The 18,273-nt window shown below is 32.2% G+C and overlaps 1 protein-coding gene across 3 annotated transcripts in view; it reads left to right on the forward strand.

Moving 5' to 3' along the window:
- The first annotated feature begins 12,810 nt into the window (after positions 1-12,810).
- CALCRL (calcitonin receptor like receptor) overlaps positions 12,811-18,273 on the forward strand; it is a 106,102-nt gene continuing 100,639 nt past the window's right edge. For all 3 annotated transcript variants that reach the window (XM_074399373.1, XM_010351591.3, XM_074399374.1), the window contains exon 1: positions 12,811-13,075. The gene's annotated coding sequence lies outside the window, so the exon portion shown is untranslated. The remainder of the gene's footprint in view (positions 13,076-18,273) is intronic.

The raw sequence follows: 18,273 nt of genomic DNA on the forward strand, positions 1-18,273 counted from the left end.
ATACTGTTTCTAGTACCAATAATAACCTAGTGGATGAATTTTTTTTTGATCATCTAATTTCTCTGGCCCCATATTTACTTATATTTAGAATGAGTGTTTTGCACTACACTGGCTATAAAAACAAGTTTTTTAGTTTGGGGAATTTTAAGATTTTATGGCAATGCTCTCTATTTAATAGTATCTAATATCAACATGTGATAAGGCAAAAGAAAAATGGAGAGATGTTCTGTGATTAAAAAACAAAAATCAACATTGGCCAGATTCTACTGTTAGTAATATCCATAACCCCCCTAGCATAAGGCTGTCATTTATAACAGTCTTCTGTATTCTTCAAAACTTGTCTATGTTGATGGACCTTATCTTCAAACTGAGTATAGCTGCTATTTCCTCTTTCAGTGCCTGATTAATTCCCAAACATCAAAAGATTTTATGAGAAGCTTCCAAGTAATTATTTTACAGGAGGTCCCACATACTTCGAAATTTTCTGAATGCCTTAATAATTACTTTTATAATCAAAAAACAGTTTCTGAATCCATTAACTTTTTCTTTTTCAATATTATATATATTGGAGGGAAAATAATATATATGGATCTGATGTATTCTAACTCATCAAGGCATTTCAAGCTCATAAGAAGTTTTAAAATAATTTTTAGACCCTTTAGTCTCTTAATTATTCTAAAGAAGCAAGCCAAATTTAATTAAGAATAATTAACTAGAATTAAACTTTTCTAGTACAAACTTTTATTTCAATCAACAATTTATTCTAATAAATTTTAGACAAATCCTAATTGTAGCCAAAATCAACTCATTCCTGTCAACATTGCTGATGATTTGCTATTCTTTTTCATTGTAAGATAAAATTAACCAAGTCAATTATGAACTTGAATGTATTTACGGATTTAATCCATATTTAATCTGTATTTCCATAAGGGGTAAAATTCTAATTTACTGAATGCTTTTTCTAAGCTGCAGGTGCTCTCAGATTAGAAGCCAGAGGAAACTGTTACTTCCTTCTTCTTAGTCAATTTTTGGAATCAGAAAGCAAGAGTTTGACTTTCCAAGAGTCTTTTTTTTTTTAAACATATTCCCCACTCTCAACAGAATGTTCCACAAAATTTGTAAATCACTCTAGGGAAATTTCCAGAGTTTCAAGATGTGAACAGCTGTGAGCTACCTAACTGATCCATCTTGCCAAGAAATTGCTGCTCCAGAGATGACAAAATAAACAATTACCATTTTTTCTTCAATATGTCTGCTACTGTTCAATGAGAAAATATTTAAAATTCTAAAGCTAAGAACTGTATATGTTAGGAAGCTTTTTATTTAACTCTTTACATATTCTTTATTAACTATTTTCATTCTTCACAAGCTAAATGCATACACACACATACACATACACACACACACATACACACATACACACACACAGAGTCATTTAATTGGGAAGACGACATTTAAAACCATTGCATTCCACAGTTTCTGTCATCTGTACTGGTTGTTAATAAACTGGAAAATGAACATGAAGACCTTTTTAAGACTATAGTGGGAGAAAAATCAAATACCACATCAAATACAATAATATCACAGGGTTTAAATTCAAATCAACTTAGATTTGAATTCAGTAGGCCTTTATATACATTAATCCTCCTGCTTTGTCTATAAAATGATTGTGAGGAAATGAGAGAATATATACGAAAGGGCTTAGCACTGTACTACATCGTAAGGATTCAGTCAAATGGTAGCATTTGGTTTATATAATTTACTGTTTAATATTTCAATGGTTTAGAATACAGTCTCTGAACTGTAACAACAATTAATCAAATAAGCTAGGCAATTATAAATCAAAGTAGAAAATTTGAGGTAAATTGTGTCTGCTAAGGTAACTCTATAAAATGAGAAATGAACATAAATATGAAGTGGTTTTACTGTTAGCAGGATTAATTGAGGGACATGTAAAAAATTATGCATTAGGTAACTTAATTTTTGTAAATCATTTGTTTTTGACATAATTGTCTAAGAGTTGCTAATCGTTTTTTAATATGAAAAGTCCTCTAACATGGGTTTTGAAAGGGCAAAAATCGGTGAATAGTTCTTTTTATTTATAAACTTATATAAAATCATCTTAAAATATTTGCATATGTCTTATGTTCCTGAGAAGTTTTAAAAGTTTAAAAAATGACCATCATTATTGCTTGTCATCCTCCCAAATATTCAGAATTTGTATTATTATTTATACATGAATAATATGGGCAATTTATGATATGGATAGACATCAGAATTCAAAATATAAAAGTAACCAAGTTTGTTGTCAAAGCTTTCATGTGAACTTGTTGAACATTGTTATATTTTCCTATTTTGCTAATGTTCACTATTTTCTTTTTCTTAAAGTGGAATTATCTAACTTAAGCCCCAATAGTCCATATAATTTGGCATATAGTCCATATAATTTTCTTTGAAAAATATCTGAAATAGTTTATCAAATTAGATATTTTTCAGATAATGAAAAAATTTGTGGTAATATGTTGTAAAGAAGGAAGACAGGTTCAATAACAAAACACCTAAAGCTTCAGTTCTACCAATTTCCTGTTGAATAAACTACTAAAATTCCATTCCCTCATCTAAAAAGTGGAAATAAAATCTTCACAGAATTAAATTTTAAAAATGTAAAAAGTATAGCATATTTTTGGAAACAATCCCAGTTTTCAACAATGTTACTTTTCTTTCTCAACTTTCCCTAAAATAAAGCAGAGACCCTTCAGTGCTACCAGATATTAAGTAATTGAAAATACTGTCATGAGCTGCGTTTCAGTCAATGATGAGCCACACATATGACAGTGGTCCCATAAATTTATAATGGAGCTAAAAAATTCCTATCCCCTAATGATTTCCTAGCTGCAGTAATATCATAGCACAACAGATTACTCATGTGTTTGTGGTAAAGCTGATGAAACCTACCATGTTGCCAGTCATATAAAGGAATAGTACACACAATTGTGTGCAGTACATAATACTTGATAAATAATTTTTATGTAATAAAAATTAAGTTGTAGATTTATTTGTTTATTATACTATATGTTTTACTGCTATTGTATTTGGAGTTTTTCTGAGACAGGGTCTTGCTCTGTTTCCCAGGCTGTAGTGCAGTGGTGCAATCATGACTCGCTGCAGCCTTGAACTCCTGGGCTCAAGAATCTTCCCACTTCAGCCTTCCAAGTAGAGACTACAGATGTGCACCACCAATTTTTAATTTGTGTGTGTGCATGCGCACGCACGTGTGTGTGTGTGTGTGTGTGTGTGTGTGTGTAGACAGTCTCACTATTGTCTTGAACTCCAGGCCTCAAGCAATCCTCCTGCCTCAGTTCCCAATGTGCTAGGATTATAGGGGTGAGTTACTAACTCTCACCTTATTATTATTTGTAAATGTCTTCCTTCTACTTATTAAAAAGAAAAGTGTTAGCTGTGAAACATCCTCAGGCTGTTCAGAAGAAGGACATTCCAGAAGAAGTCACTGTTATCAGAGATGATGGCTCCATGCATATTATTGCACCTGAAGACCTTTCAGAAGGACAAGATGCGGAGATAGAAAACAGTGATATTCATTATCCTGACGCTGTATAGGCCTAGGCTAATGCATACGCTTGTGTCTCTGTTCTTAACAAAAAACTTTGAAAAGTAAAAATAAATAAATTTTAAAAACAGAAAAAAGCTTATGGAGAAAAAAATGTTTCATACACCAGTGCAACGTGTTTGTGTTTTAAGCTGTTATTACAAAAGAATTCAAAAAAATTTAAATTCAAACTTTTTCCATTAAATTCAATTTTCTATAAATTAAAAAGCTTATTGAATAAAAGACAGTAAGCTAAAATAGGCTTATTATTTCAGAAAAAATATATATTTATTACAAATTCATTGTCGCCTAAGACAACACTGTTCATAAAGTCAACAGTGGCATGTAGCAACGTCCTAGGCCTTCACATTCACTCTCCACTCACTCGCCTGGAGCAACTTCTAGTCCTGCAAGCTCCATTTGTGATAAATGCCCTATACAGTATTCAGTACAGTCACATGCTGTACAGGTTTGTGGCCTAGAAGCAACAGGCTACACCACATAGCCTAGGCGTGTAGTAGTCTCTACTCCCTAGGTTTGTGTAAGTACACACTATGATATTCACACAATGATGAACTCACCTAACAACGCATTTCTCAAAATGTGCCCTGATTATTGGCATATAACTGTAGAATACGTGACATAATTCAAAGTCAAATTTGTTTTTATGCTTCCTTACAGTAAATCCAAACAAGAGAGTCTTTTAATGGTAGCATTTTTAATTTCTGAATCTAAAAATGCCATGAGAAATGAATTTTAAGAGTATCATATATAAGGGAGTGTGATTAAAACTAAGGATATTAACGTCAAAGAATACTTTGTAGAAAGTCATAAAAATATTTTCTAGAAAAAGTTTTTGGACTTTTGTCCTTACTCAAACCTCATCCAGACCCACCAGCATGTTCCTAAAACATGCTTTGGCTTATATGACCCATTGCACATTGAGTAAAATACAAATCCCTTACCACAATCAACATGGCCCTACATTCTGTGTCCTCATGTATGCATGAGTGTCTTTTTCCTTGCTTACTGGTCTCCAAGCTCCAGGAGCAATCCAAGCGTAGCACTTGAATAAGTTTTGTCTACCTCAGCAGCCTTTTTAGTAGACTCTGTTTCGATGCCTTTCTCACATACTTAAAAAAAATCATCTATAATAGTCATACATTTTATGGGACACGTATGGTCTTTTGTTAGGTGCACAGAATGTGCAACAATCAAGTAATGGTGCTTAAAGTATCCACTAACTTGAGTACTAACCATTTCCTACATTGGGAACAATTCTAGTCCTCTTCGAGGCATTTAAAAATATACGATACGTTGTGGTTAACTATAGTCACTACTTTGCCCTTGAACACTGGAACCTATTCCTTCTATGTAAGTGTATGTTTGCAACCATTATCCAATATTTTTTTTAATCTGCCACTCACCCTTCCAAAACTCTGGTAACTTTCATTCTAGTCTCCAGTTCCTGTAGATCAAATTTTTAAACATTCACATATGAGGGAGAACAGGCAATATTTGACTTTGTGCCTGGCTTGTTTTACTTAACATAATGATTTCCAGTTCCATTTATGTTGCTACAAATGACAGTGTTTCATTCTTTTTATAGCCAGGTAGTATTCCATTGTGTATGTAAGCCAAATTTCTTTATCAAGTAATCTATTGATAGACATGATGATTCCATAACTTGGCTACTATGAATATTGCTGCAACAAACATATGGTGCAGGTATCTGTTTGATATGCTGATTTCCTTTCCTATGAATACTATACTGTGGGATTGCTGGATCATATGGTAGTTCTGTTTTTAAGTGTTTTGATAAATCTCCATACTGATTTTATAATGGCTGTACTAATTTACATTCTCATCAGCAATGTTTAAGTGTTTTATTTCTCCACATCCTCACCCATCCTCACCAGCATCTAGTGTGTTTGTGTTTTTAATAGTTGCCATTCTAACAGGAGTAAGAAGATATCTCATTATGGTTCTGATTTTCATTTCCCGGATGATCAGTGATAATTAGCATTTTAAACATATATCTGTTGACCATTTGTGTGATATCTATTGAAAAGTGTCTGTTCATGTCCTTTGTCTACTTTTTAATTGAGTTACTAGTTGTTTTTTTTTTTTGTTTGTTTGTTTGTTTGTTTGTTTGTTTTTTGAGACGGAGTTTCACTCTTGTTACCCAGGCTGGAGTGCAATGGCGCGATCTCGGCTCACCGCAACCTCCGCCTCCTGGGTTCAAGCAATTCTCCTGCCTCAGCCTCCTGAGTAGCTGAGATTACAGGCACGCGCCACCATGCCCAGCTAATTTTTTGTATTTTTAGTAGAGACGGGGTTTCACCATGTTGACCAGGATGGTCTCGATCTCTTGACCTCGTGATCCACCCGCCTCGGCCTCCCAAAGTGCTGGGATTACAGGCTTGAGCCACCGCGCCCGGTGAGTTACTAGTTTTTGTGTTGAGTTGTCTTATTAGTCCCTTGTCAAATGAAAAGGTAGCAAATATTTTCTCCCATTTACAGGTCATTTATTTTTATTCTTCTGTTTACTTTGCTGTATAGAAGCTTTTTAATTTAGTATAGTATCATTTGTTTATTTTGTTTTATTGCCTATGCTTTCTTAGACATAAAATCTTTAACTAGATCAGTGCCCTGGAATGTGCTCCCAGTTCATTCTGAATATGGTTATCCAATTTTCTGGATATTGGTACTATCTATTGAACTGGTTGTCCATTCACAATGAAGGTGCTTGGTGCCTTGGTTGAAAACCAGATGGTAGTTTATTATGTGAATATATTTCTGGGTTCTCTATTTTTGTCCATTGAACTGACATTAATAGAGGAAGACTTTTTCCTGAAGACATATCTAGGGTATTGGTTGGATAGGACACTTTAGCTTCGATTCTGAGAATGTGCAGTAATGTAGTCTCTGTATAATTTCTTCAGCTACAAATAAAATCAGTGATGTTTGTGATTTCCTCAGCGTCTTAGGCTGCAGTTGTTATTGCAGGCTGTGGTAAGATTTTGCTGGGTATAGGGACTCCACTTGGGCCAGTCGTCAGGACACAGTGGATGCAGTAGTGGGCCAAATGTTCCTGTCCTTGGGTCTCTGGTTAACATATGTGGACATCAATGTTAGCAGGTTCAAACAGGCTAATGTGGTGGCTTTCAAGAAGCTTGCTTGGCTACTGTCAGTGATAATATTGGGCAGAGCAGGTGGGTGAGCTCTCAGTCCCCTGGGTATCATGTGTGGCATGGGCAATGGCAGTAGCAGTAGTGGGACAATCCTTAGGCTTGAAAATAGCATGCATTGGTGTTAGCAGGGGTGATATCTTACTAGGTGGGCCAGTTCCTGTGCCCCCAGGTGGCAAATGCAAGTTGGTACTGGCTATGGCAATGTTAGCAAGGTGGGAGTCATTAAGCCAGAGCAGGATTGTAGTGAATTAATGATTGATTTTTGTTTCCAACAGATAGCGGTAAAACAAATGTTTTCCATGCTTCAACATAGTGAGGGCCTTGCTTATCAGATGTGAGAGATATTTATCACTCTGTTGTTAGTTTTCAATATTCTGATTTGTATTATTGATCAGATACATAAGAGTTAGTCTTCTTTGGCCTAGCTATTTCTAGCTTTGAATCATGAATACCGATGGATTGATAGATACATAAAAAGACAAAAGAAGGTATGCCACCTTAGTTCGTAATTTTTAAATTACATTGTGATTTAACATTTATCAAATAATTGTTTTCCTTTGCTTTTGAAATTTGATGAAATATATATTCTCCTTCGACTATATGGGCTTTAATTTTTTGAGTCTACATTGATTACCTGCCCCTTGTAACTATATTTATCAAGTAAATCAGAATGTTTTCTTAGAAATCTTCCCTAGTTGGTGAGATTTTTTTCATCAGAGAAAAGGCAATAGAATTTCATTTTTATTCTCGTCAGAGAACAACTTTTTGTAATTTGAGGATGTCTAACACTAGATGGCAGGATGACACTATAGATTCCTCAAAACTGCAAAAAAAAAGATGTGACACTTTCTCAAAGGTGTTAAGGGTTCTGAAGCAAATCAGTTGTCTAATACTTTAATATACACACTGCACGCACTACGTACAGTTCCATAGTCATTTATATTTAAAGTCTCACTGTACATTGAGTGATAGTAAATATAAATAAGCCTTTAAAGAAAATCCAGAAAAATATCAGTTTTTAATGCTTTTAAAAGTTATGTAAATATGATAATAGCTGAAGAAAGTAGTTTCTTAATACTGGAAAGACAAGAATACTATTTGGCATCTTTAGAACCTAATGATTAAATTATTTATGTAAAATATAGGGATTGGTCATTTAATCAAATACTACTGAAATGAAAAAGCCTAAATGCAAATTTAAATAAACCTTTTATTTTTCACAGTCAAGATTGATATTCAGCAAATAAGAACAATTTCAGAAAAAATCCACATTAAATGTATATCTATTTAAAAGGGCATCTTTTTTGATGCCAACTAAAACCATCCTAGAAATAGTAAGAACTATTTTAAACTCTTCTGGGAAAAAAAAATTTGGGTTTCCTAAATAAATTACTCACTCACTCTTAGTATTTATATGCTACTTGTCATTGCTCTAGGGATAATATGGCTATGTTTACCATATACCGTATAATTTTTTTCTTCAAACCAGAACACTTTTGAGCTTGAAAGTATGAATTAGGACTGTCCCAGAAAACTAGGACATATGATCACCCTATTGAAGGTATTTCCTCTCAGAAAGTTCAATCGTGTACCCTCAGTTAAAGTATGTATAATTTTCGTTGTATTTAAAAATCCATTTGAATTAGTCCATGACATCACTCATTTGCCAGTACTAACACTTTATTCTAACAATAGCCACAGCTCCAACATTCATGAGTATCTGTAAGAAAATACGAAGTTCCCTGGAAGAACTTAATCCATCAGGATATAAGAATTTTAAAAATAACAAATGTTTGGCCAATTATTTTTTATGTTACTTGACTTTCTTGAGGAAATACGTTTTTAAATACTAAAAGAAATTCTATATGTAAGCTATAGTTTTATTTATCTGTATATTAACCTGGCATACATTTCTGCATATCTGACCTGATATATATTGTTCATTTCAAACACAGTTTTCTGCACTTTCCAAATTCTTATTCATAGTACATGTTTTTAAAATAATATTGTGATTTTCTTTAAAATGATAATTATGTACATAATTAAAGTGAAAATCAGCCCTAGTTTTAGTAATAGATAATAGCATATTCATGCTCAATGTCTCAGACATTGTAACCAGATTCTTTTACTAAATGCAATTTATTTTTATTTGTTTTGAAAAGCAACTTGAAAAATGCTGACAGCAATTTCTAGGTAAAAATAATAAAAGATCAAGTCAACTTATTTCCTTGCTAGAAGTAGTTTTTTAATGTAAAGCTTGTAAACACATAAGCTTCTGATATAAAGGTGATGGGTTCCTCCTCAACTCATTGGTGCATTTTTCATAAAGCAAGTTAAGTATAATTTTGCTGACTGCATAAATTATCACCAAGTATAAGTAATTACTTTCAGACAATTAAGAACACAGAAGAATTATTAACATAAAATAATAACTTTTAAAACGTCATAGAAATCATTTAAAAAGTCTTTCTTTTGACTTATTCTTACACTCTCACCAGGGAAAGTCTGTACTAAATGCATTTCCTGTAAAAGTGTTCTGGTTTACTTTGTTCTTGCGGCAGAACTGTACCTCAAGGCAGTATCCATACAAATTCAAAATAAACGGTCAATTCGGTCAGTAGAAAATTAAATTTGTCAAACTACATTTTGGTCTGGTTTAACTAACATATTCAATATAAACAGTAGCCCAGAAACTTTGAGTTAGCTGCCTCCTAATTCTGAGTCAACATGCATTTCACATAGTAACCAGCTGGAAGAAGATGGAGCTTGTGAGCCTTACGTGTGACCACAAATAAAAGCATAAATCTTGCATGTAGGATTCTAAAATGAAAATGTGTGACTGTCATTACATGTATATATTTCTACACTTACATACCATTTCTCACTTCTACAGAAAATCTTACTGCAGTGCTCTGCACATTACATCTATACTCTATGTTATCAGCATCAGTGGCTAATTTCGTAAAATTTGACCCTTAACTTCTCATGTGCTAGTCAACCTGTTCACTAAAAGACTAGATAGCAGAACACATTCTACTTTTCCTTATCTTGCTAAAACGCAGTTAGCATATTACCGAGCTCAAAATACAAATTTGGTCACTACTAATTAATTTATTGCAAGTGACTTCTGAAGAAAGATTATAACACATAAATCTACATAATAGCACATTGGCTCGCTTGATTACTGAAATATTTTCATTTAGTTCTGCTACAGTTTTCCAAACATTTGCTTTCATGTTTCAGTAGGCATTACAGAAGTTTTATGATCTGTCTTTTCACTTGCTCCTAAATAACTTAGAATACTCTGAATGCCTTCCTGAAAGTCCTTGTACCATTTATTTCTTCTGAAGTGTATAAAATGGTAACTTTTAAGGACTACTAGGATGCAATTTTCTTATTATGTCTAAATAAGGCTTAAAGATGATATTAATAAAATTTAGTAGTCTCCATGGACTACAACCATGGGCCTGTGTGTCCATCAATTTAAATGTAAATAATACAACTTCTATTAGACACTCTATCAATTATAACACTTGATATAGAGTAGAAGAGAAAGAGCATCGGATTAAAGGGATTTTCTGACATGAACTCAAACATGATTTTTTTTTTCCTTCAATAGACATTACTAGTGTTGGGCAAATGAAATCAATGAATCTCGCCACGTGCAGTGGCTCACACCTGTAATCCCAGCCATTTGGGAGGCCAAGATGGGTGGATCACTTGAGGTCAGGAGTTGGAGACCAGCTGGCTAATATGGTAAAACCACATATCTATATAAAAAAAAAAAACCACCAAAAATTAGCTGGGCATGGTGGCACACACCTGTAATCCCAGCTTCTTGGGAGGCTGAAGCAGGAGAATTGCTTGAAACTAGGAGGCAGAGGTTGCAGTGAGATGAGATTGCACCATTGCACTCCAGTCCTGGCTACAAGAGCAAAACTCAGTCTAAAAAAAGAGATCAAATAATCTTTGGAAAGACAAAAACATCAATACTTATTTAAACATATTGGTAAACGTTTTAGTTTTTCACAAATTAATTCAAAAAACATATTAATTTTTTATAGGATTTATATATTATATTTAGCATGGAAGATGAGACATGATCCATCATTACTTGCATATTAAAATCCAGTATTTGTTTTGCTCTGAATTTCAAGATGGATACACCAAGCCTAGAAAGCTTTGTCAACATCACACCACAGTATCAGAACCCGAACTGGGATTTCACGTCTTTTAGTTCTTAGTACTTTCGACTTCTTTCTTAGTGGTTCCCCAAGCGGAGTGCTAGCTCAACATCAGAACTGAATCAAGATTCCACCTTGAAATATCCACATTCATTTTCTGATTGAAGAGTCATTGTTTGTGTAGCCAGTAATAATTTGCAACATTAATCTTTTCTTCTCATGGGCTGAAGGAAACAGTTCAAAAAGAAGTACAACTCAATAGCCCCCCAAAGCAAAGCAAAATCAAACCCCTATCACAAAATAAAATATTTTATAACTTGACTACTCAACTCTTCTGTTTCCCCCGCCGCCATCTCCCAATAACCACACTGGTGTAACTCAGTTTCTTACAAGTCTTCTCTATTACCGTAATTATAGAGATTAAGGTATATCCTATTTTTACACATCTTTTTTTTTAATCGATATTGCTCTTACTGGTCTTAAAATCAAAGATTGTATAAACATTTTCTTCCACTAATCCAGACAATAAAAATGTCAACATGAGCACCCTGCTTTAAAAATTTGATATTCCTGAATTTATTTTGCCTTTACATCCTTTGTTTGCCTGCTAGGTGTATGGGCACCTCATTTTATCCTGGAATTTCAGTAACAATTTACTAAGAATTGAATGAGCCTCACCATAGCTTATCTATCTCTAAATGTTATGAACCTTGTCAATTCAAAGCCTTAGGAATAAAATCTATCTCTTCTAGTTTATAGATGAGAAAATTTATGCCCAGATAAATTAAGTGACTTTTAGTGCTGCTTAGGTTACAGGGGCAATATATTGTTTCATATCATACATTTACCAAGTTGTAAAAATGAAAAAAACATTTCAAATTTACGACATTTTCCCTGATCATATCCAATGATTTATTAAACATATTAAGGAAAAAATTATGTTTTGAAGTGAAATTTTGTCTAAAATAAAAAGTATGCTATGTATTTTATATTACCTTATAATATTATGTTTATAGCCTATCCATATTTTCTTTAAGGTTGTTTTGATTTACAAATATTGTAGTATAAATTATTTTTTAGATTTTAGAAAACATAGTTATACCAAATATTTTTAAATGTGTGCAACAATTTTAAAATTATGAATTATTTAAAAGGCTCTTTTGTCAAATATGTTTATATATATTATAAAAAGTAACACTCCATACACACACATACACAAGTTGAATTTATAACACACACTCATATTCTTATATCATGAATAAAGTAAAGGAAAAATAAAAGATTTTTTAAATGCAGGTTAAAGTTTATTGATCGACTTAGCTGATTAGGAACTGATTGAGGAACAGCACACAATTAGCAGAGCTCCAAATTAAGAAGAGCCAAATCACAGAACCAGTCATGATGAAGGCAGTTAATTTTTTTCTGTATTCTGCTATAAAGAAAGATTTGTTAGATTTTTTTTCCTGGATACTTTGTAAGCTATAATTTAACACACACACACACACACACACACACACACACACACACACACTCCTAACTCCTTTGATTCTTTGAGCAGAATATTGTATTCAGATTTCCTTCAAATCACAAGTAGCTTGTTTGGCAAGTTCTAACAGTACTCAGTCAAGGTGAAAGGCAGCCAGCTTTTTACTGGTAACAATGTATTCACACAGCCTATGATCTCTCTCTCTTCAGGCTGCTTCTTGCTCTTGTCTCACAATAAGAAAGGAGTGCTGCTTTCCTGGGGTATGCTATTTGAGAAAGAAAGTAACCTAACACTAACGGCAGGCGGGGTCAGAGTGATGTAACAGGAAGCTCTGATGTTTCCCTTTTGCTGCTGATCACTTACAATCTGACAACACTTAAAAATCTACTCAGAACAACCTCTCTCTCTCCAGCAGAGAGTGTCACCTCCTGCTTTAGAACCATCAAGCTCTGCTAACTGGATCTCATCCTGATTGCAGGATCACATTACAAAGCTTTCACTCTTCCTCACCTTGCCTGGGGGTAAATCTCTTCTGCGGAATCTCAGAAAGTAAAATTCCATCCTAAGAATATTTCACCAAGAATTTCCTTAAGAGCTGGACTGGGTAAGTGCGCTATTCAAAATAACTATATTTATTCTAAGTACTATGTTCATATAGTTTGACAATGTTTCTATTATAGAATTTAGTAGGTAGCACTGAAATAATGTTGAAATATATTCTCATTTATTTCACATGCTTGAGAAAATACAGCATATTACTCCAACATGAATACAAAATCTATTACTACTAGATAATATTGTTTATCATGGTGTTTGAGAAAATAAATTTAGCAAGTATTAAAAATCTAAATGGATTAAAAGACATATTTCTGATCAAAGAACAGTGCCTTTAAAAATTAGCTCTACTATTAGCTAAGTTTGAATCTTGAGAGCTGGAAAACATTTTCCCCTTAGGAAGGATCTTTAAACTTTCCATAAAATCAGCTCTAAGAAGAGGTGAAAGAATAACTACCTAAGGGGTCTCGGAGTCTCACTTACTCTGTGGCTGAACACAATGCAGAGTTTTGAAAAGGAATCACTTTGAATTTACTATATTTGCCTTTATTTGCCTTTCACCTCTATTTATACATATATCTCTAACTATTAAACTAATTTTTGTTGTTCATTGTTGCCAGATGTGCTAAATCTCTCTTCTGCTAACCCTGAACCGTTTCCTCTTTTTTTGGATCATGGTGTCGGCTACAAAGAAAAAAAAAAAAAAAACTAGAATTTAAGAAATACAGATTTTTATAACAATTCTTAATTTGAAAATCTTTAAGAGAATACTTCCACTTGACTGGCTCCCCTCTGCAAGCTTTTGGAGGAGGGTGTGATCTCAAGATGTTTGTGGATAAAGAAACGTGACAACTTTCCCGAACAAGTATATTAGATGATTAAATGAAGAAACTGAAGTATTTATTAAAAAAGAATTTCCAGGATAGAATTTGCTGAAATGTTGAGATAAAACATTTGTTAATGCTCATTCTGATAGTACAGACTGTCCTGAACAATTTAAGAAACTAGTGTCTGCTTTATAAAGTGTTTCTATAGATATACCACAAATTTGTTGTTGAAGAAAGTTGGATGTCAAATTTTAAATTATGTTGATAGATATCATTTCTAAGTTATATATTTTCTCACCTAAATGAAATTATACTTTGCAAGATGTCCTGCAATAGAAGCATCCTGTACTTAATCACTCATATCTGACACATTAACAGTAGACTACAAACATCCTGAGTTAACTCCTCAGTAATTTTCAACTCAATTTTTCCACAAATTCCTCAATATAATGAAAATTTAAATTAATTCTTAGTTTTGTGATTCTTTGAAAGTATCGTGGCTGATTTTTCTCTCTTTTAAATTTTCAATTGTCCTAAGTTTCCTGACACGTATGTAGAAATGGGAAAAGGGATTTTAGAATGTGACTTTAGTCATTATATAAACAGGGGGGAGGGGATGGAGTAGAAACAACACATTTAGTAACCCAATGGCATGGGTTAGTAACAAAAATTAAAACAATATTTTTAATTTAAGATTATTTTTAGGAGGTAGTATATTATGATATATAATGAGTAACTTTCCAGACTTCTTTCATTTTTATTTAATTGCCAGCCCCAAAGCCACTATTTTCTTGTATAATTTGATTAAATTTTTATGACTTTGGTAACAGTGGTTTACAATCTTCATTTTCCAAAAATACTTTTGAAAAACACTAGGTGATGAACATTGAAGGTCATTAGGCAAAGGAATTATTTGAGGAAATAACTGGAAGTTTGACATAAAACTTCATATGAATGTATTCAAAATGTGCTTTCTTCAATGATAAGAGAATATCAGAGTATCAGTGCATGCTTTTAGCCATAAAGAAATGAATTTACTTTGCTAGATGATGTTTCCTTGTAGCGTCATAAAAATCAATGCATTGAACCTACAGTCAATTCTAAATATGTAAAATGAAACATAGAATTGAACTATTATGTGAATAATGTGAGCTGAAACATTTTTTACCTGAAGTATTCTATTTCTTAAAGAGTTAATACCTTTGGCTATTGTTACAAGATTTACTTCTATCTTACATGCCAAAGCATTATACTAACATTTAAAATATGTAGATTTTTATAATATATGAAACTATTCACTTTGAAAAATTGGAATAACAAAAACATTTTTAAAAATAAAACTGGTCTGCAGTTTTTTAAGGTATTTTAAATGGATGGCCAAGATGTATATGCGTTTCTCACTGGTGATTCCAAACATATAATGAGTTTTAAGTGAAATCAATACCTACCACATTTGTAAGAATATTTAAGTTCACTTTCACATATTATAATATTTTTCCATGCATAAAAGAAATAAAATTTAGTAAATTGAGAATAATATAAAGGTAAAATTATTGCCTTATTTGTTTTACAGATTAATGTGGACAAATTATTTGACAAACACATAAAAACTAACTGAATTTCAGTTAATAGCATTATTATATATTTCTAACTAGATCATATTTGGAAACATTGTAAAAATATTTTGTTATCAATTTTATCTACATGACAAAAGTTTGATAGCAACTTTATTTTTAAAGATTGTTCTGGACCTTTATAGGAAAAATAAAATAAACTTTAGAGGATGAAAAATGTATTCACTAAACAAAATTTATTTCATATTCTACATATGACCTTGAATACAGCTTTAACAAATAATTCTGGTTTTGGAGATGTAATGATACAGTATCAACTTTTCAGAATATAAATATGTTCAAGAAACATTATTTAAAAACTTTTACTTTATTACATATCTTATGCTTGGCACTGAGAGAAGCTATTAAACCATAAACACAAGCTGTATCATTGCAATGGGGTCAGTGAAAGACACTTTTATGAGAGTCAAGTGTTTAACGTATCTTAGTTCTTGACTTATTCAGAATTCTGGAGAATATACTGAAGACGGAAAAATGGTACACAGTTATTTAAAGCATTTCTCTGTATCTGGTTTTCAAATACATGGGTGAACTGTAAATATTCACAATTTCTCAGGTATGTTCTCTTTTTCTGCCAAAGTACATGTACTATGATGGATTACAAATTATTTCAAGACATCTTCTTATGTAATATACAAAAATATTATAATGCAAATAGGTGAAAAACAAAATCTTACCAGAAATACAAAATAAACTCTACCTACTAATCAGATAGATCAGTCCTTTACCCACTTGGTCACATGGACCATGTGAATTAGATTAGGTCAATTAATCTCTACATTTTTCTATATTTGAATAATCTTAAAATCAAATTAATTTAATTTTAAGCTATTTTACAAAAAGAGAAGAAATGTATTCAATTGTTAAGGACACAGTAAGGTCTTACTGCTTAAAAAATAAATAAAATAGTGTCACTGCCTGTGAACTGAGTTAGGATCTACGTTACCTAGGTTACTAGAATTGTTATCAGGGAATAAGTGGCAAATATTTTCCCAAGACACATGTGTTCCATTTTTTTTTCAATTAGTTTGTTTACTTAAGAGACAGTATTATTCAAAACTAACACAGCAAAATATTAGTTTGCGAAAGTGTTCAAAAGAGTATATTTACTTTTGAAAGGTTAAAGAAGTTTTATTTTTATTTTTCATGGGTTAAATTGAATGTATTATACACTTTTTACATCACTAAAAATTAAAATGACAAAAATCCCAACCCTGTTAAACATAGCATAAGCCAAAATGAATAAATAACCCTTATGGTACCGAGGCGATAGTTATATATTTTATTAACATTGCTTAATGGAGCCCAATTTTCAGATAAATCTTATTTCCCTTAACATAGAATGTACCTTTTTGAATTAAAAAACTGTTAATATGACACAAACTTTTATATAAAACTGTAGTAGTTTTATCTCTACTCAGGCTTAGGCTGACCTATCCTCATTTGCATTTCTCATAAAAATCATAGTGAATTTTGAGCATATCATTTGGTATATTAAATTGCAATGATTTAGTTACATAGCAGCTAGATGGTTTACAAGTACCCATCTCCTTATAGAGTAGTGACATGGAGGATCAATAGCATATTGATAAGCAAGCAGGTTTGGTTTTATTAACCAAAATGAAGATAAATTTTTATTGCATGCAACTACTGAATACATAAATTTTACACTAGTGTTAATTTGAACCTCTTATCCATTAATTACTCTGAGACCAATGATTATGCAGATATTTTGCATATGCACCTCAATTTTGCCTTCCCTCCAAGGATAATTTAAAGGAAAAATTGAAACTTTGGTAAGTGTCAGAGAGCAATAAATAACATTGCAATATAAAAACAGGGTTAAAACCATGGGGAAAGAATGTCATCAATACAAAACTATGATTTTTATTTTGGACTTAGTAATGGAAAGTTAATATTAGAGTAACATGTTTAATGTTTTACTAGTCAATCTGCATGTCTTTAAAATTTTACTTTTAATGATATATTTGTTTTTGTCTTTTCTACAGACATACTAATATACTTTATAAATTAAGACAAAAAAGCTTACACACTTACTTTAGAAATTTAGATATATGTTATTTATAGAAGTGCATGGTGATGGACTTTGGATTTAGACCATCCGCATATGAACCCAGAATCTACCACTTCCCCTTTCTCATCTATAAAGTGGAAGTGATAATCATACTGCTTTATAAGGTTTTATAAGTAATCCATGAATTCGCACATGGAAATTGTTTAGCATTTGGCATTTAGTACATGTTTAATAAATCTTCATGTTCATCATAAGTCTTTTGTGAGGCTGAGTACATAATTTGTTTCTATGAAAAATCTCATTCCAAACAACCGTCATACACACAGATAGACAGAATACAATCTATTTATAAGACGGGAAGAGTAAACAATTGTGATTTATAATTATGGTTTTTAGAGTGACCATCTTTTTGCCTCATATAATACATGCCAGAACCCAATAGAATTGATCTTGATAATTACTATCACCATAGAATGGAGCACTTAAAAATACCTGCATATTAACAATTTTAAAAGATATATTAAACAAAAAATGTGTTTATTTCTTTACACATGAAGCTCAGTGAAACTCAAAGTTGCACAATCCTCATTGACAAAACTGGTCTTATCCTATATCTAATATGACTCAAAATCTGAAATATTTCATTACACTTTTGTGTATTATCTATTATTAGACCTCTCAATACTGAAGTTGTGCAAAGTTGAACAGTGATATGATTCACCAAATCCAAACTGAATCTCTTCTAACACAA

This window comes from Saimiri boliviensis, chromosome 5 (genome assembly GCF_048565385.1).
Source record: "Saimiri boliviensis isolate mSaiBol1 chromosome 5, mSaiBol1.pri, whole genome shotgun sequence".
In the NCBI taxonomy this organism is placed as follows: domain Eukaryota; kingdom Metazoa; phylum Chordata; class Mammalia; order Primates; family Cebidae; genus Saimiri; species Saimiri boliviensis.